This window comes from Lithobates pipiens, unplaced genomic scaffold (assembly GCF_037356315.1).
Source record: "Lithobates pipiens isolate NorthernLeopardFrog02 unplaced genomic scaffold, aLitPip1_a1.2 Scaffold_8, whole genome shotgun sequence".
NCBI classification, from domain to species: Eukaryota; Metazoa; Chordata; class Amphibia; order Anura; family Ranidae; genus Lithobates; species Lithobates pipiens.
Genome location: NW_027507903.1, coordinates 107,141,114 through 107,167,741, shown reverse-complemented (window position 1 = coordinate 107,167,741; position 26,628 = coordinate 107,141,114). Strand labels below are relative to the sequence as shown.

Sequence of the window (26,628 nt, the reverse complement as noted above, 5' to 3'; positions counted from 1 at the left end):
GTCATATATCGGGCTGTTCCCAGCCGGTCAATCAACCTATACGCGGCATGGGGTAGGTGTCAAATTTTGTAACTTTATTCAATTGTCGAAAATCGTTACAAAACCGCCAGCTCCCATCAGGTTTGGGCACTAGTACGATAGGACTGGACCAGTCACTCTGGGACTCCTCTATCACACCCAATTCCAGCATCCTTTGAACCTCCCCACGTATTGCCTCCCGTCGGGCCTCTGGTATTCTATAAGGTTTTAGTTTTACCCTTTCTCCTGGCGGGGTGATAATGTCATGCTCTACGCCAGATGTTTGTCCCGGCAGCTCAGAGAAAATCTCTTTGTTGCGAAGTACAAACTCTTTAACCTCCTGTTGTTGGGCTTTCGATAAGGTGTCTGCTATTCCAACCTCAGGAACTAAGCAATCAGGATGTGCTTGTGACAAAGTCTCTGCGACTAGGGATTCCCTATCCCTCCAGGCTTTCAGCAGATTGACGTGATAGATCTGCTCCGGCTTTCGCCTTCCTGGCTGTCTAACCCTGTAGTTCACCTCACTAATTTTTTCAAGTACTTCGTATGGACCTTGCCATTTGGCCAGAAATTTGCTTTCAACCGTAGGGACTAGCACCAAGACCCTATCCCCCGGGGAAAAAGCACGGGTCTTGGCCCCATGGTTGTGCACTCTCTGCTGTGCTAACTGCGCTTGGGTCAAATGTTCCTTTACGATTGGCATTACCTGTGCAATTCTATCTTGCATCAGGGCGACATGCTCAATCACGCTCCTGTGAGGAGAACTCTCATTTTCCCAAGTTTCCTTGGCGATATCCAGCAGCCCTCTGGGGTGTCTCCCATAGAGCAACTCGAAGGGTGAGAAACCCGTAGAGGATTGGGGTACCTCCCTAATGGCAAACATCAGATAGGGTATTAGACAGTCCCAATTCTTTACATCTCTATCCACCACCTTCTTTAACATTTGTTTAAGGGTTTTGTTGAATCTTTCAACCAACCCATCTGTTTGGGGGTGATACACAGATGTACGCAATTGCTTCACTTTGTACAACTTGCATAGTTCTTTCATAACCCGGGACATAAAGGGTGTACCTTGGTCCGTAAGCAGTTCCTTACAAATACCCACGCGGCTAAAAACAAGAGATAGCTCTTTGGCTATGGTTTTGGCCGAGGTATTTCGAAGAGGAATTGCTTCCGGATAACGGGTGGCATAGTCCAATATAACCAAAATGTACTGATGCCCCCTAGCAGACTTCATTATCGGACCTACCAAATCCATTGCAATCCTCTCAAAGGGGACCTCAATGATAGGAAGAGGTACCAGCGGGTTACGAAAATGTGGCATAGGTGCCGACTTCTGACACACAGGGCAGGAGGAACAATAATTTTCTGTTTCCTTCATGACCCCAGGCCAATAGAATCTCTGCAGTACCCTCTCTCGGCCCCCAGATGACCTCCCAGAATGTGCCCATGGGCCAATTCTAACACCAACTTCCTGTAAGGTTTGGGCACTACAAGTTGCTCAATGGTTTCTTCTGCCCTTTGGGCCACTCGATACAGCAGGTCCCTTTCCATAGTGAAGTAAGGATAAGTGCAAGTCTTATCTGGGTTCACTAACTCGCCATCTATTTTCACCACATTTTCCCGTGCCTTTATTAGGGTGGGATCTTTTAACTGTTCTGTGGCAAAATTTTCCCTGTGAACCTCAAGATCTGAAAACTCCACAGACGGCATGTTTTCATCTGAAGATGTTGGTTCCTCCCCAGTTTCTCGAGTTTCCCCCGCCAATACCGACAAGGGAAATTCAGGAGAGTCCTCACCACTCCCAGAGGAATTCTGGTCATCTTCCTGGTCTATAGGGGCACCAGTGGACGGCTCAGGACAATCCCAGAGTTCCCAGAATTTTGGAAAATCCCTTCCCACAATAGCATCATGTGGTAAGTGAGACACTAACCCCACTTGATGAGAGAGGTTACCTTTGGGGGTCTCAAAAAAACACTGAAGTTACAGGATACTCTCGGGTGTCCCCATGCACACAAATAACAGTCACCCTGTTCTTCCCAGAGACCTCTGTAGTAACTAATTCAGCTTTTATCAATGTTACCAGGCTACCTGAATCCAGCAACACATCAACATTTCTACCATTAATACACATTTTACATAAATGTTTCTCAGGTCCCCGAATGGCAGTGCATGCAACTGTCGCAAACAGCGACTGACGTCTCTCCCTTATAAAGTCACATTGCATAGGCTCATCCACAACGGGGCAATTGGCTGCAATATGTCCCTCTTGCCGGCAGCGGTAGCAAATCTTTTTCGCTGTCTCTTGCAGCATGGGCTTCCTGGGCTGCTCCCGCCAGACCTTAGGTAGAACTCCCACCCTCTCACTCTCTCCACCCTCACCCCTTGAAGTCATCTTACCCGCCACTGGGGATGATCTGGTCTTAGGATGGAAAGTCCGTGAGTCCCTGGAAGAGGTGGTCAAGTTCTCTGTAGCCAAGTACCTCTCAACCAGATCCACAAGTTTATCTGCATTTTCTGGGTCTCCATGGCTTACCCATTTTTGGATGGCAGTAGGAAGAGCTCTCAGGAAACGATCCATAACCACACGTTCCACAATGTTTGGTGCGGTCAAAATCTCTGGCTGCAGCCACTTCCTGCTCAGGTGAATGAGATCATACATTTGAGATCTGGGGGGTTTTCCAACCTGAAAAGTCCAATTATGCACACGCTGAGCCCGGACGGCCAGGGTGACACCCAGCCTTGCCAATATTTCTGTTTTTAGTACCACATAGTCTTTTGCTTGGTCAGGCTCTAGGTCATAATAAGCTTTCTGCGATTCCCCAGTTAACAGAGGGGCCACCAATCCAGCCCATTGCTCCTTAGGCCACTTTTCCCTTTCAGCAGTCCTTTCAAATGTGGTCAAAAACACCTCCGGATCATCCTCTCCAGTCATTTTTGTCAGTAAACGGCTCACACCAAAGGATGCGGTATTATTGTAACCACTTGCTTCATTGGTCTGCGGACGTTGCTGTATCAATGTCTCTATTTGCTGTTGAAAACTCTGCTCTTGCTTCTGCAACAGGTCTATGAAGCGGGCTTCAGATCGCTGCTGGGCTTGTTGCTGAGCTTCCAAACTCTGCTGCAAAGTTGCATTTGTCTGCTGCTGATTTGCATTTGTCTGCTGCTGGGCTTGTTGCTGAGCTTCCAGACTCTGCTGGTGAGCTTTCTGCTGAGCTTCCAGACTCTGCTGGTGAGCCTTCTGCTGAGCTTCCAGACTCTGCTGGTGAGCTGCAAGGCTCCTTTGTAAACCCGCATTTGTTTGCTGCTGATTTGCCTTTGCTAGAGCCAGCTGTCTCAGTATCTCTTCCATGCTGGCCTTAAAAAATAAAAATAAAAAAAACTGCCAAAATTCTCCACCAACTGTGAGGGGTTAGCTCGGCAGCGGGTGTGTGTGACCCCCTGGATGGGTTCACAACACAAAATCAGGCACAGCAGACAGTGTTGTAGGTGCAAAAAACAAAAGATCCGGTTTATTTATGCTACATGCAGTGATACATATAACAGCCAAACAAAAATAAAACATGAAAATTAATCCTGGTCAGCTTGACCTCTAACTACACACTTAGATTCCCTGTCTAACAACTGGGTGCAGCCTTGTGCTGTACCAGTCCTTGCCTCTGTTGTAAAGGTTTGCCACACAGGCGTTAACTCACCGCACAGAGCAGCTATCACACTCCCCAGTCTATACAACACAAAACTGGTTCCAGGATGGAGCATCTCCCTAAGCATGCTGGGGTTTTTTGTAGAGGTCTTAATGAGCCCACTTACTTCAGCTGGGTTCATTAACTCTTCCCCTCTAATTATACAAGTCTGCATAAAGCCTGAATCTAGGGCACACATATTTCCCATCCTGGATACAATCAGGTGACTTTACCTGCGTGCTGCCACACCTGGCATGGTTTGGTATTGAATTATAAACTGTGCCAAGTTTTGTACAGTGAAAGGGCCAAGCTCTCACAATAGTCGTAAGAGATCCAGTGGTTTGTTATAAAATAACAAATCACAACACACGCAGTATGATGCATGTGTGAAATTTCACTGGAAGGCATCGGCAATGTAGCCTTCCCAGGGGGCACCTGTGAGGCACTGTCACCAGTGTCTATTAGAAAACAAAATATGTGTGTGTGTGTGTGTGTGTGTGTGTGTGTGTGGGGGGGGGGGGGGGGTATGGGGAGAGGACATTTTAAATTGGAACATTAGAAAATTAAGTCTTGCTAAATCACTTCAGGCTGGCCCCTTTTACAGGTACAGCTATGTTAAACATTAGAAGTAAGTACCTGTACTGGTTAAAATGTGGTAATATACTGTCTCACTCTGCTCTGCACATTCTCAGTTCTCTATTTTTAGTCACTGCTGAGTTTGTAGAGGCTGATCTGCTGACAGCCTTAAAGTGGAATTAAACTCTCCTATCCTTTACGGCCAAGGAAGCTGCTTCTGTTTAATCTGCAACTGCTATGGCGATGCACATGTGACACCAGCCATTTCACAGTTTGGTTGAGGACACAAGCAGATTTGACAGTTAGCAATTGCAACATTCCAGGAATGTAACTGTTTTTTTAAACCATTAAATTGATGGGTTTAGTTCAGATTTATGATTTACTGCTGCTCAGGGGTTTTGGGCTTCACAAAAATGGCAGCCTCCAGCAAGAAGAAACAGGAGCAATGCTGGAGTTGATTTACAGCACACAATATTTTTGGTAGCATAACTAATAATGTGGAATGTATGCTCATTGTTATAGAAAATATTTTTTTTATCAAGTTGCTATGGGTAAAGTTTGGCTTTAAGAAAACTCTCTAATTTTACAAATGAGTGGAATGATATTTTTTGACATTCAACATGTATCTTGTGTTTGAGTGGACATAGCAAGCTTTCTTACTACCCCTAGCTTGCAAACATTATGGTTGGTGCACTATTACTGAATAACCACTAGAGGCGTTGTGGCTCCATCAGACTGATTTGTTTTCTACTTCCGCCTAGCAACATTACAAGCCGTCGCTATGTAAGAAAAAAAGACAGCGCTGAAACCCGGGTGTGCGCAATGACTTTGTTACCGTTCAAGGCGCCATTTTTAATGCTGGCAAACCCTTTGTAAAAAACTAGACAAGGCTTTGCTCCCTGGACCCTTCCAACTGTTTCACGTATTTGAAGCCGAGGCTTTAAAAAGCGCTAACAAAACATCTATGACCGCGAAAGAAAAGATCCCAACTCTCAACCTAAAAAACGCATGCCAGGTTTCGGGATGTCTTCCTGCAAATGTGCCCATTTATAGGGTATGACGGCATGTACGTAACCCACCCGGGACCCCGCCCCTTCCCTTGTTGTGCGGGAGCGCAAGGCGGAGCTGGCAGTGGGGTTTCCGGTCCGCAGTGTGAGGAAGGGAACCGGGATACCGGGGGCGGAGCGAGTAGCCGGAAACAGCGGGGGTTTCGGCTGATATTTACTCGGGTGCCGGAACTGCAAAGGGGGTCCCGGGTACGGAGAGGGTAGCAGGCCGGCTGGATGTCGGTAATACGCCACCGCCCAGTGTAGGGGGAGCGCCGGCTCAGATTTCCCACATTGACGGGGATTGGCTGTCCGTGACGAAGAGAGGCTTCCGGCTGTTATCGGTGCACAGCGCGTCCGGCTGGGGCTCTATGAGAGCCGGGAGGAGAAGGAGGCGGAGGCAGCGCTATTGTCCGACCGGAGACACTCCCCATCCCAGTGTGTGCTACTGACACCGAGGACAGGTATGAGGGCTCAGCCTATCCGGGGGCATGGCTCCCTCCTCACTCATCACAGCAGGCGGTGTCCCCCTGTGGGGGGGCTCATTCACAGCAGGCGGTGTCCCCCTGTGGGGGGGGCTCATTCACAGCAGGCGGTGTCCCCCTGTGGGGGGGGCTCATTCACAGCAGGCGGTGTCCCCCTGTGGGGGGGGCTCATTCACAGCAGGCGGTGTCCCCCTGTGGGGGGGGCTCATTCACAGCAGGCGGTGTCCCCCTGTGGGGGGGGCTCATTCACAGCAGGCGGTGTCCCCCTGTGGGGGGGGCTCATTCACAGCAGGCGGTGTCCCCCCCGTGGGGGGGGCTCATTCACAGCAGGCAGTGTCCCCGCCCCCCCTGTGGGTGGGGGGGCGCTGAATCACAGCAGGCGGTGTCCCCCCTCCTGTGGGTGGGGGGGCGCTGAATCACAGCAGGCGGTGTCCCCCCTCCTGTGGGTGGGGGGGCGCTGAATCACAGCAGGTGGTGTCCCCCCTCCTGTGGGTGGGGGGGCGCTGAATCACAGCAGGCGGTGTCCCCCCCTCCTGTGGGTGGGGGGCGCTGAATCACAGCAGGCGGTGTCCCCCCCCCCCCCTGTGGGTGGGGGGCGCTGAATCACAGCAGGCGGTGTCCCCCCCCCCCCCTGTGGGTGGGGGGCGCTGAATCACAGCAGGCGGTGTCCCCCCCCCCCCCTGTGGGTGGGGGGGCGCTGAATCACAGCAGGCGGTGTCCCCCCCCCCTGTGGGTGGGGGGCGCTGAATCACAGCAGGCGGTGGCCCCCCCCTCTCTGGGTGGGGGCGCTGAATCACAGCAGGCGGTGTGTCCCCCCCCCCCCCCCTCGTGGGTGGGGGGCGCTGAATCACAGCAGGTGGTTCCCCCCCCCCATTCACAGTAAGCGGGGGTCCTCGGCCGGCTCTGCAGTAAGTATTCACAGATCAAACACAGCTTATATCTCAGCTCTCCCCACTGCTCTGAGCAGAGTCGTGACTGTCAGCAGCTCTCTGCTCTCTCTCCTCCAGCTCTCAGTGGAGGGGAGAGGAGGAGCTTGCTCAGGCTCTCAGTGGATCGCTGGGAGGCTGAGCCAGGGGCCAGTCCCAGGCATAAGGGTGTATCCCTGACCATGTTGTCAGGATCTTTCCTGAGCCTGGGCTGGCTGAGTGATGTCAATTGATGGCTGAAAACGTGTCACAGGAGTGCAGAATGAACTGCATTCCTGTGCCCTACAGGAGAAGTATCGCAAAATTGTTTGGCTATACTTATTTTTTAAGGCCTTGGTCTTTAAGGGGCACAGATTCATGTTGTGCTTAGCTGCGCGGGAATGCACAGGTGTCCCGTTTGTCAATTGGGATGCAGCCGCTGCTCCCAATGTGGCATCTTTGGAGAAACATTGCCGGAACAAATCTTTTGGATGAACTCAGAACTGTGCACCCACATGGATGTTGTGTTTGGGAGCAGCAGCCCAATTGACAGCATTATAACTGCTTGCATAGGGATGTATGTGATGCCAGAGCATCCCCATGCAGGTACATGGCTCTCCATGAGCGTACAGTTATGTATGCCCTGTGTAAAGGAGGCTTAAACCTGAACTAAAGGCACAAATGCACCTGTTAATGTGAGCTTGAGGTCCCTTGCCAGCATCTTTTCCCCAGCTTCTTCTGATTTCTGGCCTTTGGCCATCTTGATTGGCCAGTGTAGGATGATGTCACTCTTGTGCATGCATCGAAATGCTGTCATTCTGGCACACATACACTGTGCCAAAATGTAATTTGAGCTGCACATACACAGTTCAGTGTACATTCTACAGAGGATTGCAAAAAGGCAGGTAAGTGTATTTTATTGTGGAAGAGACATTACACGTTTCTTCTGCAATAAAGAGCCTGCCTGTTCGCATTTTTTTTTTTTTTTTTTTTTATCAACTTTTTAAATTCAAATTTAAAGAGAAGTTCCGCCTCCTAAGCAAAACATTAGGTCAGCAGCTACACATACTGTAGCTGCTGACTTTTAATATTGGGACTCTTATCTGTCCTGGAATCCAGCAATGTCGGCACCCTTGCCCACTTTGCTCTTAGGTGCTGCTGCCACCCCCATTCATAGTAAGGGGACCCAGCAGTGAAGCCTTTTGACTTCACAGCCGGTTCCCTACTGCGCACGTGTGAAGCACGCAGTGCTTTTTGAATGGCCCGGCGGCAGGGGAAGAAGGGGGCAGAACTCCTGAGTGATCTTGCGGTGACGGATACCTGTTTAAATGTGGCATTTCTGGGGGGTGAAGGAATGCCGCTTTAAAGCGCTATTATGCCCAGAACCAAAAATTTTGTCTCGCAGCTTACCAATCCTTGAAGGGGGGAAAAATGCCTAAAAAAACTAATGCCGCTGCTACATCTGTTTTCTCCTTGTGATTTGGCCAGTAATATGCCTCCTGTATTAGAGTGCCTCCACAAAGGCCCCTTTCACACTAGGGCGGGAGCAGCATCGGCGATAAAGCGGTGCTATTTTTAGCGGTGATATTTGGGCGCTAGCGGGGCGGTTTTAACCCCTGCTAGCTGCCGAAAAAGGGTTAAAACCGCCCACGAAGCGCCGCTGCAGCAGCGTTTTTCCGGCGGTATAACCGCGCTGCCCCATTGATTTTAATGGGTAGGAGTGGTGAATACACAGCTCCAAAGATGCTTCTAGCAGGACTTTTTTCAGTCTTTTTTTTTTTTTTCTTTAAAGTGGAGTTCCACCCAAAAGTGGAACTTTGGCTTTATGCTATCCTCGCCCCCTTCCATGCCACATTTGGCATGTAATGTGGGGGGGGGGGGGGGCAGAAGCGGGTACTTAGTTTTGGTAGGTATCCAGCTCCCAGGTTCTGCTCTCCTCACCTAGGCGGTGACTCCTCTCCCCCTCTCTCTGCAATCTTCTGGGACATGTCCCAGAAGATTGCCAGGCCACTAAGAGCACAGCGCAAATTGCGCATGCAGCTGTGAAGCCGCAAGTTGCCAGAGCTGGGTGCCCATACTTGCAATGCCGCGGAGAGGCAGGGGAGAGGGGTGAGGCTTTGGGCGGTCATATCGCTGGACCATGGAACAGATGAGTATAAGTTTATTAAAAGTCAGCAGCTACAAAAAGTTTAGCTGCTGACTTTTAATAAACAGACAAATGAGCGGAACTCTGCTTTAGAGTAGACCACGGGGCGGGGGATCATAATTTGTCTTGATAATATTTCCGACATCTTTTATGTCATACTGTAGGTCAACCGACTGACACCACCTATTCATAATTTCTTTTAGGTTATCTGTTGTCAGCTTGTATAATAGCTAAAGCTTCCTTGTCGTTGTCAGTTTTTATCTATAACAATCAGGGAAAATTCACGTACATCAGCATTAAATGCAGCATGAGCACAAATCTTTTCTGTGTATATATGCAGAATATTCTGTGTATGTGTGTGTGTAATGCAATTTGAATGAGGTTGTATGTGTGTTTATTTTTGTTTTATTTATTTATATATTTTTTTTTCTTCCGGATGTGAGCTGCAACCCGAATGAGCTATCCTGCTAAGAAGCTGTCAAAGCTGGCCGCCAATCATAGGTGGCAAAGACATTCCCCACACCATATCGCATGTACACATGTCTACGGGGCAGGGAATGCCTCTGCCGCCTATGATTGGCTCTTGGCTTTTCCAGTGGGATAGCCCAAGCCAATTTGGGTTCAGCTACATTTTTAAGTAATGACACTGAGGGAGTGATGGATAGGGGAAGTTAGAGGTGGGGAAAACGCCCAGAGTAGGAAAGAGGGTGGGCCCTGACTTGGGATGCCAATGCTAGACAAGTAGGAGATGTTAAATTTGTCGTGCCCGCTTTACTTATAAGAGCATGTGAAATATGTATTATGAAAATATCTAAGACCCCTTTCTCGCAGGCTCCTCTGCTGAGCAGATGAATGACGGGTCGATGTCCACTCTGCTATGCAGAGCAGACATGGACACAGTCCCGCTCTCCTCTATGGGGCAATCCAATGATGCCATTAGAACCGCCGGGTGGAAGGTCAATAGGACCACCATCCGTCTGTTTTTGGCCGTCAGGATTGGATGGCGGCGGTTGTCAGCGGACTTGTGTCCTTTGTCATCTGCTGCTCCATAGAAGAGACTGGAGGGTCCGATCAGGTTCGCCTGAAAAACTGACAAGCGGATCGGACAGGCCATGTGAAAGGGGCCTAAGGCTTTGTTTTTAACACAATGGGGGAGATTTACTAAATCTGGAGCACTCAATCTGGTGCAGCTTTGCATGGTAGCCAATCAGCTTCTAGTTTCAGTTTGTTCAATTAAGCTTTGACAATACAACCTGAAAGCATATTGGTTTTTGTGCAGAGCTGCACCAGATTTAGCAATCTTCAGTCTTAAGCCAGGTACACACTGGCCCAATGTTGGGAGACAACGGCCGGTTAAAAGAAAAAAATAAGTCTACATTTGCCCTTTGTGTATGTCGGTCTGTCTGACAGAAGCCGGCCGGGCATGCTGGAAAGCCAGCAGCCGACTGACTCCCGATCAGAGTGTTCTGGCTGGGGCAGCGACAATGATTCCCCCCCCTTCAATCACATGGTTAGTACAGCGGCTCTGACCGGAGCTGACAGTGTTACCCGTCTTGATTAAAGAGGGATTCCACCAAAAAAAAAAATATTAAAAGCCAGCAGCTATAAATACTACAGCTGCTGACTTTTAATAAATGGGCACTCACCTGTCCCGGGTTCCAGCGATGCAGAGGCCGATCGATCGCTCGGCTCTCGGCTGCTGCCGCCGCCATTCTAGGTGAGGGAATCAGGAAGTGAAGCGAATCGGCTTCACTTCCCGGTTCCCTACTGCGCATGCGCGAGCTGCGCCGCGCAATAGGAAATCTCCGCGCTGTCACTGGGACCAGTGTGTGTCCCAGCAGACAGCGCAGCAGGGCAGGAAATGGCGTAGACTCCCACGGGAGTCTATGCCCGGAAGTGGGTGAAAATACCTGTCTTTGACAGGTATCTCCACCCCCCTCCCCCCTGAAAGGTGTCAATTGTGACAACGGAGGGGGGGAGGGATCCAATCAGCGGAGGTTCCACTTTAGGGTGGAATCCCGCTTTAAATGTGTCTATGTAGACCATTGTCTCCTCTATAGATAGGTGTATAGAGCATACACTGACTTCCCTAGTCTTGTCCAGGCATGTCCCCACCTCCCTTTCTAGGCCTTGGATAAAGTATGACACTATTTACTTATTAACAGTATTTATGTAGTGGTGAAAATGTACACAGTTTTGCATATATTGTACATTCACATCAGTCCCTGCTGTCAAGGAGCTTGCAATCTAATGCCCCTAACTCATGTTTTTTTATTACAGCTATTTATATAGTGCTGACAATTTTATGAAGCACTTTACATATGCAGTATTGTACCTTCACATGATCCCTGTTAACAAAATTGCTTACAATCCTTAGGTCCCTATCTGGCATGCATATATGTACAGATACTAGGGCCAATTTGGACAGACTAACTTACTGGCATGCCTTTTTTGAAGCGTGGGAGGAAATTGGGGCATTTGGAGTAAGGCTCCTTTCACATGGAATGGATCCGCTCAGCAGAATCTGCTTGCTCAGCGGGAGATTGCTCCATTGATCCCTGCTGAGCAGGCGGATGACAGGTCCGTCTCTGTTTACTGTACAGGGGCGGACCTGTCAGAGCCCTGCTGTTTTCTATGGGAAGATCTGCTGAAAACAGACAGCATGTCTGTTTTCATCGGATCCCTTCTGCTGGATGGATGGCAAACGTATCGCCATCCGTCTGTTTTGAGTGGATCTTGTCGGATTGGATGGCAGGCGGGTGTCGGCATACACATCTCCATTGACATCCGCCTGCCCATACAAGTCAATGGGTTGCCCGCTCAGATCGACCTGAAAAATGGACAGGCGGATCTTTGCGGGCCAATCGTGTGAAAGGGGCCTTAACCCACACAAGCACAGGGAGAACATGCAAATTCCATACAGATAGTGTCATGGTCTTTGACATTTGAATCAGTGTTAGGGGCACTTGTCTTCTCTTGCCTTTGCCAGAATTTCAATGATAAACCAATATGACACAAAGCTTTTAATCTTTAAAGTGATTGTAAAGTCTTGTGGGTGTTATTTTAAACACTAGAGATCCGCGCTATAGCCAAATAACGGCTGCAGCGTGGACCTCCTTGGCCGGGACGACGTCTATTGACGTCATCCTGTGCACGAGCGGCCTGCCCGCCCCCTGAGGGGTGTGTGCGGCGCGCTCTGATCAGTGAGTCTATGAGACTCGCCTGATCATGGATCGAAGCAAGGGGTCGATCCCGACCCCTTACCACGTGATCAGCTGTCAGCCAATGACAGCTGATCATGTGATACAACGGAGCCGGTAATCGGCTATTAATATATTATAAAAAGAGCCGATCACTGGCGGCCGTGATCGGGACATCAGTCCAGATCACGGCCAGCTTACCAGTGCCCACCTGCCCCCTGCCAGTGCCACCCATCAGTGCCTACAGTGCCCACAATCTGCCTCAACAATGGTGCTGCACCCTAGTGCCACATATCCATGCCCATCAGTGTCATCTACCAGTGCCCCCATCAGAGCCCATCTATCAGTGGTACCTATCAGTGCCCCTTAGTGCCACCCATCCGTGCCATCTTATCTGTGCCCATCTTTGCCCATCAGTACTGCCTCATCTGTGCCTATCGGTGCCACCTCATCTGTGCCTATTAGTGCCGCCTTAACTATGCCTATCAGTACCGCCTCATCAGCGCACTTCAATAAAGGAGAAAAATTACCTGTTTGCAAAATTTTATAACAAACTATTAAAGATGATTTTATTTTTTTTTGCATCTTTTTTTTGTTTGTTTAGCAAAAAATAAAACTACCAGCTGTAATTAAATACCAACAAAAGAAAGCTCTATTTTGTGGGAAAAAAATGATAAAAATTTAATTTGGGTACAGTGTTGTATGGCCGCGCAATTGTCATTCAAAGTGCATCAGCGCTGAAAGCTGTAAATTGGTCTGGGCAGGGGGGGGGGGGGGTTTAAAGAGGGATTCCGCCAAAAAATAAAATATTAAAAGCCAGCAGCTATAAATACTACAGCTGCTGACTTTTAATAAATGGACACTCACCTGTCCCGGGTTCCAGCGATGCCGAGGCCTATCGACCGCTCGGGGCTCGGCTGCTGCCGCCGCCATTCTAGGTGAGGGAATCAGGAAGTGAAGCGAATCGGCTTCACTTCCCGGTTCCCTACTGCGCATGCGCGAGCTGCGCCACGCAATAGGAAATCTCCGCGCTGTCAATGGGACCAGTGGGTGTCCCAGCAGACAGCGCGGCAGGGCAGGAAATGGCGTAGACTCCCGTGGGAGTCTATGCCCGGAAGTGGGTGAAAATACCTGTCTTTGACAGGTATCTCCACCCCCCTCCCCCCTGAAAGGTGTCAATTGTGACACCGGAGGGGAGGGGTTCCGATCAGCGGAGGTTCCACTTTAGGGTGGAATCCCGCTTTAAGTGCCGAGTAAGCAAGTGGCTAATAAAAAACAAAAAAAAACAAATGCTTTATATTTACCTGCTCTGTGTAGTAGTTTTACACAGCAACCCTGAGCCTCCTCTTCTCGGCTCACTAGTTGGAGCTTTTGGCCCCTCCCTTCCGTTGAGAAGGTTGCTAAGGGGACAGCTGAGCCGCAGCTCCCTGTGTCCTTTCAGACATGGAGCTGCAGAATGGCCCCACCCCCTCTTCCTACTGATTGGCTAACTGAGCGTCTCAGAAAGGGAGAGTCCTGGATGACCGATTCACTTGTTGACATCGCTGGACTGAAATGGGGCTCAGGTAAGTATCGAGGGGTTGGGGGGGGGCCTGCTGTACACAGAAGGCTTTTTATCTTATTGCACGAATGCATTAAGATAAAAAAAACCTTACTTTACAACCACTTCAACATGCTACTTTAACCACTTCCCACCCGGCCAATGCATATATACGGCCAGGTGGGAGCCGTCTACTCCTGATAGGACGTTCCTGAACGTCATTCAGAAGTAGCGGGATCGCGCGTGCCCGCGCAGCGGCGCGATCCCGATGTGCTCGTGTCACCCGGACACGGCACATCTGAGATCGGCAGGAGGGCTCTGTGATTGGCCCTCCTGATCACATGACGGCCGTGTCCAATCACGGCCGTCATGTGATGTAAACAAACAGCCGGTTGCTAGGCAATCGGCTCTCCTCTCCTCACACGGAAGTCATCGCTGAGGAGAGGAGAGCAGAACGCTGCAGCCGGCTGATGATCAGTGAGTATGGGCTGCTTTTTACAGCTTTTTACTCACTGATCATCAGTCTAGTGTCAACACACAACACACCACACAGTACAAACACAGTCCCCACACATGTCCCCAAAACATACATGTCCCCAAATAATAAAAACACATGTCCCTAATAATAAAAACATGTCCCCCACATATGTCCCACTAAAATCACATGTCCCAATGATTATCTGCACACATATGTACGTGATCACCTGCACACATATGTACATGATCATTTGCGTACATATGTCCGTGATCACACAAACCAATTATACAGTTAACGGAATTTTTTTTACCAAAAACATGTAGCAGAATACATTTTGGCTTAAATTTATGACCAAATTTGATTTTATTGGATTTCTTTTCAAATAGAAAAAAGAAAATATTGTTTTTTTTCCAAATTTCCGCTTTTTTTGCGCTTATATCGCAAAAAATAAAAAACGGAGTCGTGAATAAATAACACCAAAATAAAGCTCTATTTGTGCGAACAAAATGATAACAATTTCATTTGGGTACAGTGTAGCATGACCGCGCAATTGTCACTGAAAGCGCGAGAGCGATGAAAGCTGAAAATTGGGCTGGGAAGGAAGGGGGTGAAAGTGCCCTGTATTGTAGTGGTTAAAAAAAAAAAAAAGTTTTAATCTTTTAAAACTCGGAGCTTTCACTAAAATATTTAGGCTGATGCTTAGCAGTCTTGCCACAGGAGATTTGTCGACATTGCCAGCAGCAGGATTGCTAGAAGGCTGCCTGTGTATCCCTATGGAATCGCTCCCTTTTGTAGCTGAGGCAGCGAGATGTCACTCCCATCGTTTGCGGTCAAGTTTCAGCAGTGTTTAGACCAGTGATATCGTGCTGCATCTGTCTACGGAGAGAGCCATTTTCTAGAGGAACAGACAGCCCCTTTTAAGTAGAGGTTCACCGAATGGAAATTTTGGTACAGAAAATTCAGAATGCACTTGGCTGAAACCAAAATTTACAGTTAAACACATACATGCATTTAAAAAAAAAAAAATTCTATTAATATGAATTTAAATATAAATTTAATGGCGGCCATTATTGGCAGCTTTAGCCAAAGAAAATCTCAAGAAAAATGCATCGTCTTAAAATCCTATGCATGTCTTCGCACTGGTCCATTGTGCTTTTGTTTTGGTTTTATAAATCTTGTTTGCTGCATTTTGGTCAGTTAAAAAAACTCACCTCCCCATTGAAAGGCATTGAAAATGCAGCAAGAATGTATCCCTAATGCACCTGTGTTGCATCTTTTTTATGCAAGCGTGATAAACTCTTGTGTTTTCAGCACCTTTTTCTCTATCGGCAAAATGTCAAACGCCGTTTTTGGCTGATATATTTCGGCGCTTCTCTAAGTTTAAGTGATTCTACGACTGTCAATTTGTAGTATCAGGATAGTCTAACTTCATCCTTAGTTAAAGTAGTAGTAAAGTCTTTCTTTTATCTAAACGCGCACCATTTAGAAAATATTTACTAATATAGAAGCTGGTGACATCAGCGGCGTGCGCACTCTGAAGGGATGGCATACCCATGCCTGCAGAGCTCTGTATCTGTCTGGACTCCCATGTGGAAGTGAAGTCATCGTGGCTCGGCCAGTCAGATGCCCACGACCCCTGAAAGAAGACCGGGTGATGATGTATGTCTTGTCAGCTGTTACAGCGCACCGCTAGAGGGCTTAATTTTAAGGTAGGTTTTTCATAATGTGCTAGGCTGCGGTGCATACTAGCACATTATGGCATTGCCTTAGAGGAAGTAAACCCTGATGGGTTTACTTCCTCTTTTTTTCCCTGCAAAGGTAAAGCATAATGGACTACTATGCATCGCATAGTAGCTCATTATGTGTCACTTACCTGACACAGGAGCCAGCGAAGTCGCCGCTGTCCCCTGTAGTCCGCCGCATCCATCTTGCTGGTGGCGTCTCGCAGCTCCGACCAATGACAGCGGCGAAGCCGCGATGACGTCACTCCCGCGCATGCGCACGGGAGTCGTGTCTCGCAGCTCCGCCGCTGCCATTCGGCGAAGCCGCGATGACGTCACTCCCGCGCATGCGCACGGGAGTCGACAAATTAGGCAAATCCATTCTTGGACTTGCCGCATTTAGTGCGCCTGCGCGCCGCTGTCTATGGCGCATGCGCCGTAGACAGCGGTGCCCATTTTCGGGCAAATATCTCCTAAACCATATAGGTTTAGGAGATATTGCTTGGACCTACAGGTAAGCCTTAATCTAGGCTTACCTGTAGGTCAAAGTGGTTTGAAGGGGTTTACTTCCTCTTTAAAGGGGGGGTGTGGTGTTTTTTATTTATTTAAAAAAAAAATAAAAAAAAATAAAAGAAGAAAAAGCAAACTGATTCCTCCACCCCTGCAAATGGCACAGATCGAGAAATCTCCTGTGGCATTTGTTTTGACAACTGGCACTAGCAGCAGTTAGACTACCTGAACAACGGCTTCATCTGATTGGACAAGCTGTGGTTTGCCCATCAATTTGTCCCATTCCTTTACTTTATCAGTTAATGTATGGTTAGGGGCAGGGGGGTTGGGTTATTTCATAGGTCTCAACAGTATCAACCATGGAGCAAATTTTAGCTGGCTCATCAGGAATCGGCAATATTTTGCATGGTATATGGCCGAATTTATCAAGCTAAGAAGGTCCTTGCATAGGTATCTTGTGTCCCTTTCTCCCAGTTGATTTCCTGCAGTATCACCCTGTCACATGAGTCTGTGGACTAGAGACAGGTGTGTTCCACTGTCACTGAGAGAACCAGACCTGAGAAATGATACTGGAGTGAGTAAATATAGACAAATAGTTGAAGCTAGAAGGGCATGAGCAGCCCTGAGATGTAACAAAATATGAACAATAAGTGAAAACTATATTTTCTAAAAAGGTGGGGGGGGGGGGGAATAAACAGTACTGCTTTCTGATGCGCAGTGATGTTTCCTTTATTTAGGTTCCTGTGGTAGGGGTGCACTTCCTGTGTTGCCTAATGAACTCTGAAAGGAAATGACTGATGGGCTTACATTGTGCATTTAAAACTGCGTCGCTGGTATATGCGAAAAATAAATGTTTATGGACCTGCCTGTAGTGCCCAGCCCTATTGTATTTTGTAGTTTTAGATCTTTTTGCTTGATTATCTTTACAACATCACTATCTTTGAACCTTGATTTGTTAAGCCCATCATTGTTTTCACTCTGCTTTATTCTGTTCTCTGAACATATACGCGGTTTTATGGTAGGATTTTGGTGTTACTCTGACATATTTTTATCATTTTTGGTTAAAAGGATTTGAAAAAACTATTAAGGTTTTTGTTGACAGCTTTAAAGCTGGGGTCTTCATACTGCAGCCCTCCAGTTGTTCAGGAACTACAGTTCCCATCATGGCTAGTCAAGTCTGTGAATGTCAGAGTTATGCAATGCCTCATGGGATGTGTAGTTCCACAACAGCCGGGGGGCCGTAGTTTGAAGATTCCTGGCGTAAAGTATATTTTCACTTTTGCAGTCAGTTTGTGATGACATACTTTGATATTTGCTCTTTTCTGAAAAACACCAGAATTGTAAAATGCTACTTGGTCCCCCCCATTTTTTTTTTAACTTATTTTTTTTTTTTTTTTTAAGATGTTATTTATAAGTGGGTTGTGGAGTTTTATTCTTTTATCATAATTAACCATGTCTGTATGGTGCTGGCAGGTCTTATCAGTTGTGAAAGAATTCTGTCCTAACAGGTTTGGGGGGGGGGGGGAAATCTATAATCTGCGCATTGGCATTCTATGCATTGCTAACCTGTTCTCACCCACCCCAGCATCTCTATAAATGGTTGTGAAGAACTGGGGTGTTGGTAAGGATCACGCCCATGTGACCACTGCCATAGTGGTCATATGATCGGAAAGCTGGTCCTGCTAGCTACCAGTCTTTGGTAGCTCGGCCTTTGTGCTGGGCGATCATCACATAAACATTGCCCTTGCCCTCGCGTATGTGTGGTAGTTGTGCCCACCCTTTTGCCACCACACATTTGTTAGGCAGACATAAAGGAATTGGTGAAGGGAAACCGAGCCTGTCCTTGCGTTGTCTGAGGGATACACAGTTGTGCTCAAAAGTTTGCATACTCTGGCAGAAATCGTGAAATGTTGGCATTGGTACTGAAAATGACTGATCATGCCAAAAAAATATTATATTTAAAGATAGTGATCATATGAACCATTCCATTTTATTTTTACATAGTTGTTTTGGCTCCTTCTTCTCTCCTCCTTCGCCCAAATAGCCCTGTTCAAAAGTTTACATACCCTGAAATGTTTGGCTTGTGTACAGACACACACAGCGACACACAAACCACTTAAGGACAGAGCCCTTTTCTGAGATTTGGTGTTTACCCGTTAAAAACATAATTTTTTTTTTTTTTGCTAGAAAATTACATCGAGCCCCCAAACATTATTTCTTTCCCCTAACACCCTATAGAATAAAATAGTGGTTGATTGCAATACTTTTTTGTCATACCGTATTCGTGCAGCGTTCTTACAAGCGCACTTTTTTTTTTTTTTTTTTTTATGCCCGCTTTGTGGAATGGCGACAAACCCTTAATCTCCATAGGTGACGTCACATTTATTCCTATTACAAGGGATGTTTACATTCCTTGTAATAGAAAAAAAGCATGACAGAACCTCCCTTTTAAAAATATCCCTTTTTAAGAGCATTGGGCGGAAGTGACGTTTTGAAGTTGCTTCTGCCCTGCAATGATATGGAGACGGGTAGGGGCCATCACTCGTCTCCATGTCAGGTTAGGGAGAGGATCCGATCACCCCCGCTGCTACCGACATCTTCGGAGAGCTGCAGGAGGGGCCCTTTCCGGCCGCCCATAAAAGGGATCTTGCCGCGAATCCGCCACAGAGACCACTCTTGAAACGGACCGCCTGCTGAAGAGGAGGATATCGGGGTTATGGTAGCTAGCGGCTACCATAACGGTATTCGCTAGCTATCTCTTCAGTCCACCTACAAAAAAAATAAAAAATATTAAAAGCCAGCAGCTACAAATACTGTAGCTGCTGACTTTTAATAAATGGACTCTTACCTGTCCCAGGGTCCAGCAATGTTGGCAGCTGAAGCCACGCAATCGCTCAGTTATCGGCTGCCGCCACCGCCATTCTCATTGAGGTGGCAGAGGCAAAGGTGCGGCCCCAAAGGGGGGGGAGGAATCCGATCAGTGGAAGTTCCACTTTTGGGTGGAACTCCGCTTTAATATGGCAATTAAAGGTTAATTTCACACATCTCTGGCTTTTTTTAAATTGCAATTAGTTTCTGTGTAAATGGTCAGTTTTTTAGCTCTCCCATGGATGCACTCAGCAGGCTAGATACTGAGCTATGAAGGGTAGAAAAGAACTGTCAAAAGACCTGTGTAACCAGGCAATGGAAATTTATAAAGATGAAACCGATATAAAAAGAGATCCAAAGCTTTGGATATCTCCATTTAAACACCGATCTTGGCATTTTGAATACTTTTCAGTGCAGAGGAGGGGTTTGGGGGTCTTATAAACCTCAGATCCCTCCATAAAGAGTGTCACTGCTTATTAGTGTCATCCCTTGTGACACCAATAAAAGTGATAAAAAAAAAAAGGATAAAAGGACAATTAAAATAAAAACATTAAATCTACAGTATATCGGCCTGAAATGCAGCTGGAAAAAATGTATCTCCCCTGAAAAAAAAAAAAGCGACATCTGCAACCACAATCAACATGTGTGAAGTTTGCCCAATTATAATAAAATTCCTTTGTTCTCATATCTGCATTTTTAGTCTAGAGGACAAGTGAAAGCTTTCAGTTAAATTCTAATGCAATACTTTAAACATAAAGCTGTGCTTGCTCCATGCATTGTGAAGCATCAAGTTTACTTAAAGCAGAGGTCCACCCTAAAGTGGACCTTCCGCTCATCGAAACCCTCCCCCCCTCCGGTGCCACAATTGGCACCTTTCAGGGGGGAGGGGGGTGCAGATACCTGTACAGTACAGGTATCTGCACCCACTTCCGGAATAGCTCTCTGCGGAAAGGGGCGTGTATTACGCCCCTTTCCGCAAGTGCCCGCCCCTTTCCGCAAGTGCCCGCCCCTTTCCGCAAGTGCCCGCCCCTTTCCGCAAGTGCCCGCCCCTTTCCGCAAGTGCCCGCCCCTTTCCGCAAGTGCCCGCCCCTTTCCGCAAGTGCCCGCCCCTTTCCGCAAGTGCCCGCCCCTTTCCGCAAGTGCCCGCCCCCTGCTGGGGAAACACACAGATCCCAGAGGCAGCGGGGACCGTCCTCATTGCGCAGCGCGGCTCGCGCATGCGCAGTAGGGAACCGGGAAATGAAGCCGAAAGGCTCCATTTCCTGATTCCCATACCTAAGATGGCGGCGGCAGCACCCGAGAGACTATCTACAGATCGGCTTCGGGTGCCGACATCGCGGGCGCACTGGACAGGTAAGTGTCACTATTTTAAAAGTCAGCAGCTGCAGTATTTGTAGCTGCTGGCTTTAAAAAAAAAAACGCAGAGTCCCGGCGGACTCCCGCTTTAACTTATCCCTTCTCAGCAGCATGTACTTGCTTTATTTAATCTGCATGGCTTCTCCATTGAGCTGCTATAAGCAAAGGAATGTTCTGTGTACCTAGGTATTTCATTGGCACCTGCCAGTGGAATGGCAGGGGTGTAAGCTAAAATTTAAAGTGCACCTTTCAATCATCCACCCATCCACCAGTTATTTTTCATTTATAGAAGTTATCCAGTTTTGATTTGTGTGGGATTCCCTGTTCAACAGGGGCAACTTGTGTCAAAGGGACATGATGGAAAATGTTCTGTTGATCAGTGGCTGCCACCAATCGGCTACAGCCGCTTATCAGTGCATTCAGACTGTGCAATGCCTTTTCTCTATGGTTCATGGACTGTACCATTTTAACTTCCAATACAAGCTTGTCTATAAATGGACACTTTAAAAACTTTGGAGTTTTGGTTTTTATATGAAACATGCTGTGAGTAGGGGCCATCGGGTGTTCAGTATCACCAGCAGGGGGGTTCTGGGTTCAAGAGATTGCAGGCAAAAGGCAGTGAGGTGGACCAATGCACTATAGTGATGCCCGTATCAAAAACGAAAGTAATGACGACCAGGTAGGTTGTGCTCACTTTAAATTTTGACAAATGTTTCTGCTGTAAAGAAGCTCTGCATTCATTAAGTGTACCCTTTCTATTTGGAAAATTCATGCAAAAAAAGTACTTAAAATTAGACCAAATGCAAAAAAAAAAAAAAAAAAATGCCCTCATTTATTCAGTTACATGGCACACTCGTGCTTTATATTGTGACTCCCTGTATATAACCTGCTCAATAGGAGTTTTTTTATAGCAGCCAATCATCTTCTGTCGTGTTATCTCAGGTCTAAAAGGTTCCTTGAGCTGTAGAACAAGGTATCTGCTTATGTCTTAGGGTAATTGATTTTATTATAAAGACTTTGCTTAGGCCACTTTCACACAGAGGCGTTTTACAAGTGCTTTTGTGCTAAAAATAGCGCCTGAAAAGCACCTGTGAACTGCCTGAGTGCTTTCACACTGGGACGGGACGCTTGCAGGACAGGAAAAAAAATGTCCTGCAAGCAGCATCTTTGGGGTGGTGTGGGAGTGCTGTATTTAGCACTCCCAAACTGAATTGAAATCCATGGGCAATGCTTCTAAAGTGCTTTGGCACTTTTAACAATTTTTCGACCGCTAGCCGGGTTAAAATCGCTGCTAAAACGACGGTAAGGGCACCTTCACACTGTGGTGCTGGCTGCATTAGTGGTAAAGCGCTGCTAATTTTAGCATCTCTTTAGTGGGTTAAAAGCTGGCCATTGATTTCAATGGCAGGGGTGGTTTAGGATCAATATTCCTGAAGTCCACTCAAGAGGAAGCTCCCACCCGGCCATATATGTGCAGTGGTTAAATGCCAGATGCTTGAAACTGCTGATCCCTTCTCTCCCAATTGACTGACCGGCATCCCCACTCTTCTGGATCCTGAGAGGACCCCAGCATTGGACAGCCAGTAGGATTTGTTTATTTCATGAAAATTTTTACATTTTGTATTTTAACACACAGTCAGTATTACTAATCATTGCCATACCAGTCATGTGATGATGCTGGGTGGGGGGGGGGGGGGCGGAGGCTAATTTTCTTTTCCCAAAAATTGTGATTTAAAAAATATAAACTCAAAATGCCTCTTACTAAATATCTTAGACTAATTTCAAAAAATGGGTATTTGTACTGTCCTGCTATTTGTCCTGCTATTTTAAGTGCCTCAAGAAATTAGATTGAGGAAAACAAAAACAAAAAGAGGAGGTGGAGATATTCTCATAGTTTGTAGACTAACTTTTCCACAAACCAATTACAGGTGGACCCCTAGTTACAAACATCTGACTTGCAAACAGAGGGAGACAACAGGAAGTGAGAGAAAATCCATCCCTAGGAGGGGAAATTCACCACTCCTGTAAGTTAAGAGAAAAATGTACCTCCCCTGAAGTTTTATCACTAAGGCTGGTTTCCACAACAACCCAAAATATTCAAAATCCAATTATCATTGGGACAAAGTGAGGTGAAATCTTCTGAACGGGGCACAGACAACAAAACAAATGTAGCAGGGGTGTTAACCCTTCCCTATGCTATCCAAAAAGCTTGTGTTTTTTTTTTTTTTTTTTTTTGGGCGGAGCTACACTTAAGAAAAAAAAAAAATGTATTTGATACAACTTAACCAGTTCCTGACCAGTGCACGGCGATGTACGTCGGCAGAATGGCACGGGCAGGCATATTGGCATACAGGTACGTCCAATCTTCAATGCCGCCCTGCCATCACGAGCGTGCCACCGGCGGCGTGCTCACGTGCCGGTCGGGACCCCCTTGAGTCCGGTCGCGGGTCCCGCAAACTCTATCGCCGCGGGCATACCGGCGATCGTCTCACGGGGCGGCTGAATGGTGGAAATGCCGTTGTAAACAGCATTTCTCCATTCTGCCTAGCAACTAGTGATGCTGATCTCTGCTCCATGTGATTGGAGCAGAGATCAGTGTTCACTAAATGAAAGCCCAGCCCCCCCACAGTAACACACCCCTAGGAACACTTAACCCCTACACTGCCACCCACTGGTTAACCCCTTCACTGCCAGTGTCATTTACACAGGAATCACTGCATTTATATAGCAGTGATTGCTGTATAAATGACTGGTCCCAAAAATGTCCAATGTGTCCACCATAATGTCGCAGTCACAATAAAAATCGCTGATCGCCGCCATTACTAGTAAAAAAAATGTAAAATAATTAATAAAAATGCCATAAAACTATCCTTATTTTGTAAACTCTATAACTTTTGCGTAAACCAATCAATCTTATTGCTTTATTTTTATTTATTTTTTTTAAACAAAAATATGTAGAAGAATACGTATCGGCCTAAACTGATGGAAAAAAACATTTTTTATATATTTTGGGGGATATTTATTACAACAAAGTAAAAAATAATGCATTTTTTTCAAAATTGTCACTCTATTTTTGTTTATAGCGCAAAAAATAAAAACCGCAGGGCTGATCAAATACCACCAAAAGAGCTCTATTTGTGGGTAAAAAAGGACATCAATTTTGTTTGGGAGCCACGTCACACGACCGCGCAATTGTCAGTTAAAGCGACGCAGTGCCGAATCGCAAAAAAGTGGTCTGGTCTTTGACCAGAAAAAGGGTCCGGTCTGTAGGTGGTTAAGAACAAACCTACCGGCCCTATCTTGTTTGTAACCCGGGGACCACTTGTAATATACACTTATTGGGATTCCTTTTTTTTTATGTTTTTCTGCCAAAAAACATGTAGCAGAAAACATTTTGACCAAAATGTATGAAGTTTTATTTTTATTGTTCATCTTTTATAACCGTGGTTAATGAAAATCAGGCAGCACTTTATTGTAGAAGAGACCTTCTGGGTCTATTCTGCGATAATACACCCTTACCTGCTTGATTGTAGTTTTCCACTCATTGTACACTATGCTGAGGGGTTCCCTTTAAAACTGCTCTTTTTCAGTTAACGGTTAACCCTTTACTTGCTGTTAAAGCAAAGGGTTGAACTAAGCAGTTGTTGCAAAAGCTTGGTATGATGGGAGTAAAAGGACTATGCATGCAATAGCAAATCTCCCTGCCCAGAGCTTATAGAACTTTTACAGAAGTTGAAACTGTAGAATGCATTTGAGAACAGAAGTTCGTGACTCACAAATGGGACTTCTTTGTTTCCTTCTGTCACTGCTCACACCCATGTACTCATTGTAAAGCAAGACCATTAACTCCTAATGTGAAAGAACAAGTATGGTCAACAAAAACTATAAAACTTATTTTGGAACTATACAAATTCATGTAGAATTCAGGTGATAAGTCAGGAGCCAAAGATGTATCTCAATCAGCAACAGTGTAGAGGCTCAAAAAAATTCTCTAAATTTAAGAAGATATCTGCCCAGTCTAGCTAATAATCCCCAGGTTAGTAGCCACCAGTAGGGTGCCATAAACATCTCTAAGAAATTTTCAACCCATCTATTTTTTTCCTCGGGTAACTGAGTGGCCATACACAAGTAGATTTTTTTACAAATATTCCTTTAACTATTGTCTGTATATTTGATGACTTGACAAATGTAGTTCGAACGCAAATGTGTTTGCTTTTAATATTTGACTTTCCCGAATGAAAACCACACACATTGTTTTTGAAATTCATTCAGGAAATTTTTCTATCCTCTCCTTCAAAATTTCAAAAATGAGCATCGACTTAACCCCACTAATTAGTAATTTTGTAATGGGTACTTTTTTTTAACTTAAAATAATAAATATACGATCTATAGTTGCCCAAAAAATATCAAATTCTGTCCAGCTTTTTTTTTTTTGTAGCTGGACGCAATCTTGATTGACCTTTTTGAAGGTGAAGCCATTGATTGATGAGCTCCAGTTTCTTTCACTGTCCCAGCTTGAGTAGTGGTGTGCATGGAGTTGGCAGGACGCTAATATCAAGATTAATGTATAAATGCCAGCTCTGTATTCTTGCATTTTTACATACTCCATTAGATGGGATTTTTCTTCTGCCATTTTGGACATGTGACATACCCACCTTTTGCAGTGCCATTACTAAACATTTCTAAATGTGCCGTTTTGTTTTTTGCCCTCAAAAATATCTCTAAAGTATATTTTGTACCCTTGCATTAATTGATTTTACCAATATCTTATTCCCCAGGGTCTTAGAAAATATAGAGGTATTTTAACCCTTTCCCACCCCTGCAGGCATCCCTTTAAAAATAAAAATCTCTGAATGCCAGGGACAGGAGGAACCTGCTGATCACATGACCACCGTGATTGACTGTCAGTGATCACATGATCCGAAGCCAGTCCACTATTTGATTAGCGGGAACCAATAGCTGTCTTTCGCAGCTTGGTCTATGTGCTGGGAGTGTGTGCAGAAACCTCTGTATGTACAGTGTGTAGGAGTTGAAGCCCGTCCTTTGCTCCAGCACCTATGTTAGGTGGTTGTAAAGGGGTTAACTTAGAAAAAACTGTTCTGGCAGTGAATCATTGGGGCAGTAGAGTGAAAGGTGAAAGAACAAATGCAGTCACCACATCGAAGGACTAGTTAGCTGCAATATAATATTTTCCCTTGGGTCTAGATATAGACTTTAATTGCAAGTACACCTGGTCATGAGGCTATTTTTTGATTTTGTAAGCTACCATCAACCAAGCATTTGCTAGATATATTTATTGGGAACCGTTTGTTTTTTTCCTAGTAGATGAGTCACAAGTTACATCATCCTATTTGATGATCTCGAATATTTGTAAATGATCACAAATATTTGCAATGAGGTTGACTCCTTATTGGAAATTTAGTTTTTAAAATACTTTACTGGTCCATCCTATTGTCTGTCATTTGCTATGATGGAAGTGGTGTGATAGAAGTTTGAGTCATTAAAGGAATTATGTTGATTTTTAACCATGGGTTGCCCTGCATGCTAAATTATAGGATATATATTGCAGGATCTACTATTGTTTTATGTTCTACAACAATTCTAAGAAGGTGAGATTGAACTGAATATTTTGGTTTTTAAAATATGGGTTCTTTCTATTTATTTTTTACTAGTTCTTTCTTAACTTTCTGAACTTAATACCAGAACAAATGCAGGTCCTAAAACCTAGTATATCAGATATCTACAAAGAGTCAATATTTTTTTCAAACATTTCAAATACAGAAAGAAACACAAAAAAGACAAACTCCACCAAACCAAGAAATACATAACAAGCAAAGAAAACCCCCTGCTAAAGGCAACAGCACAAGCTGAGAACATACACTGCATTGATGCATTAAACCAATTTCACAGTAAAATCAGATAAACCAAAGTTCAGGAGTATTCGTTATCCCATTGTTTTGCAAATTTATATACACTATAAACTGAATTGTTTCTGTTTATTGCCGTTTTACTAACCTAACCGCTTATTTTTCTAAATAGGAAACCTTCATTTTGTATGCGAATATTAAAGATTCTAAGTACCATCAAGAATAAGTT

The 26,628-nt window shown here is 45.8% G+C and overlaps 1 protein-coding gene across 12 annotated transcripts in view; it reads left to right on the top strand.

The window, feature by feature from the left end:
* Positions 1-5,378: 5,378 nt before the first annotated feature.
* CSNK1G1 (casein kinase 1 gamma 1) overlaps positions 5,379-26,628 on the top strand; it is a 126,609-nt gene continuing 105,359 nt past the window's right edge. For 5 of the 12 annotated variants that reach the window (XM_077472192.1, XM_077472195.1, XM_077472191.1 and 2 more), the window contains exon 1: positions 5,382-5,787. The gene's annotated coding sequence lies outside the window, so the exon portion shown is untranslated. Of the gene's footprint in view, positions 5,788-26,628 lie in introns of all 12 variants that reach the window. The other 7 variants (XM_077472187.1, XM_077472186.1, XM_077472189.1 and 4 more) reach the window with 4 other exon arrangements.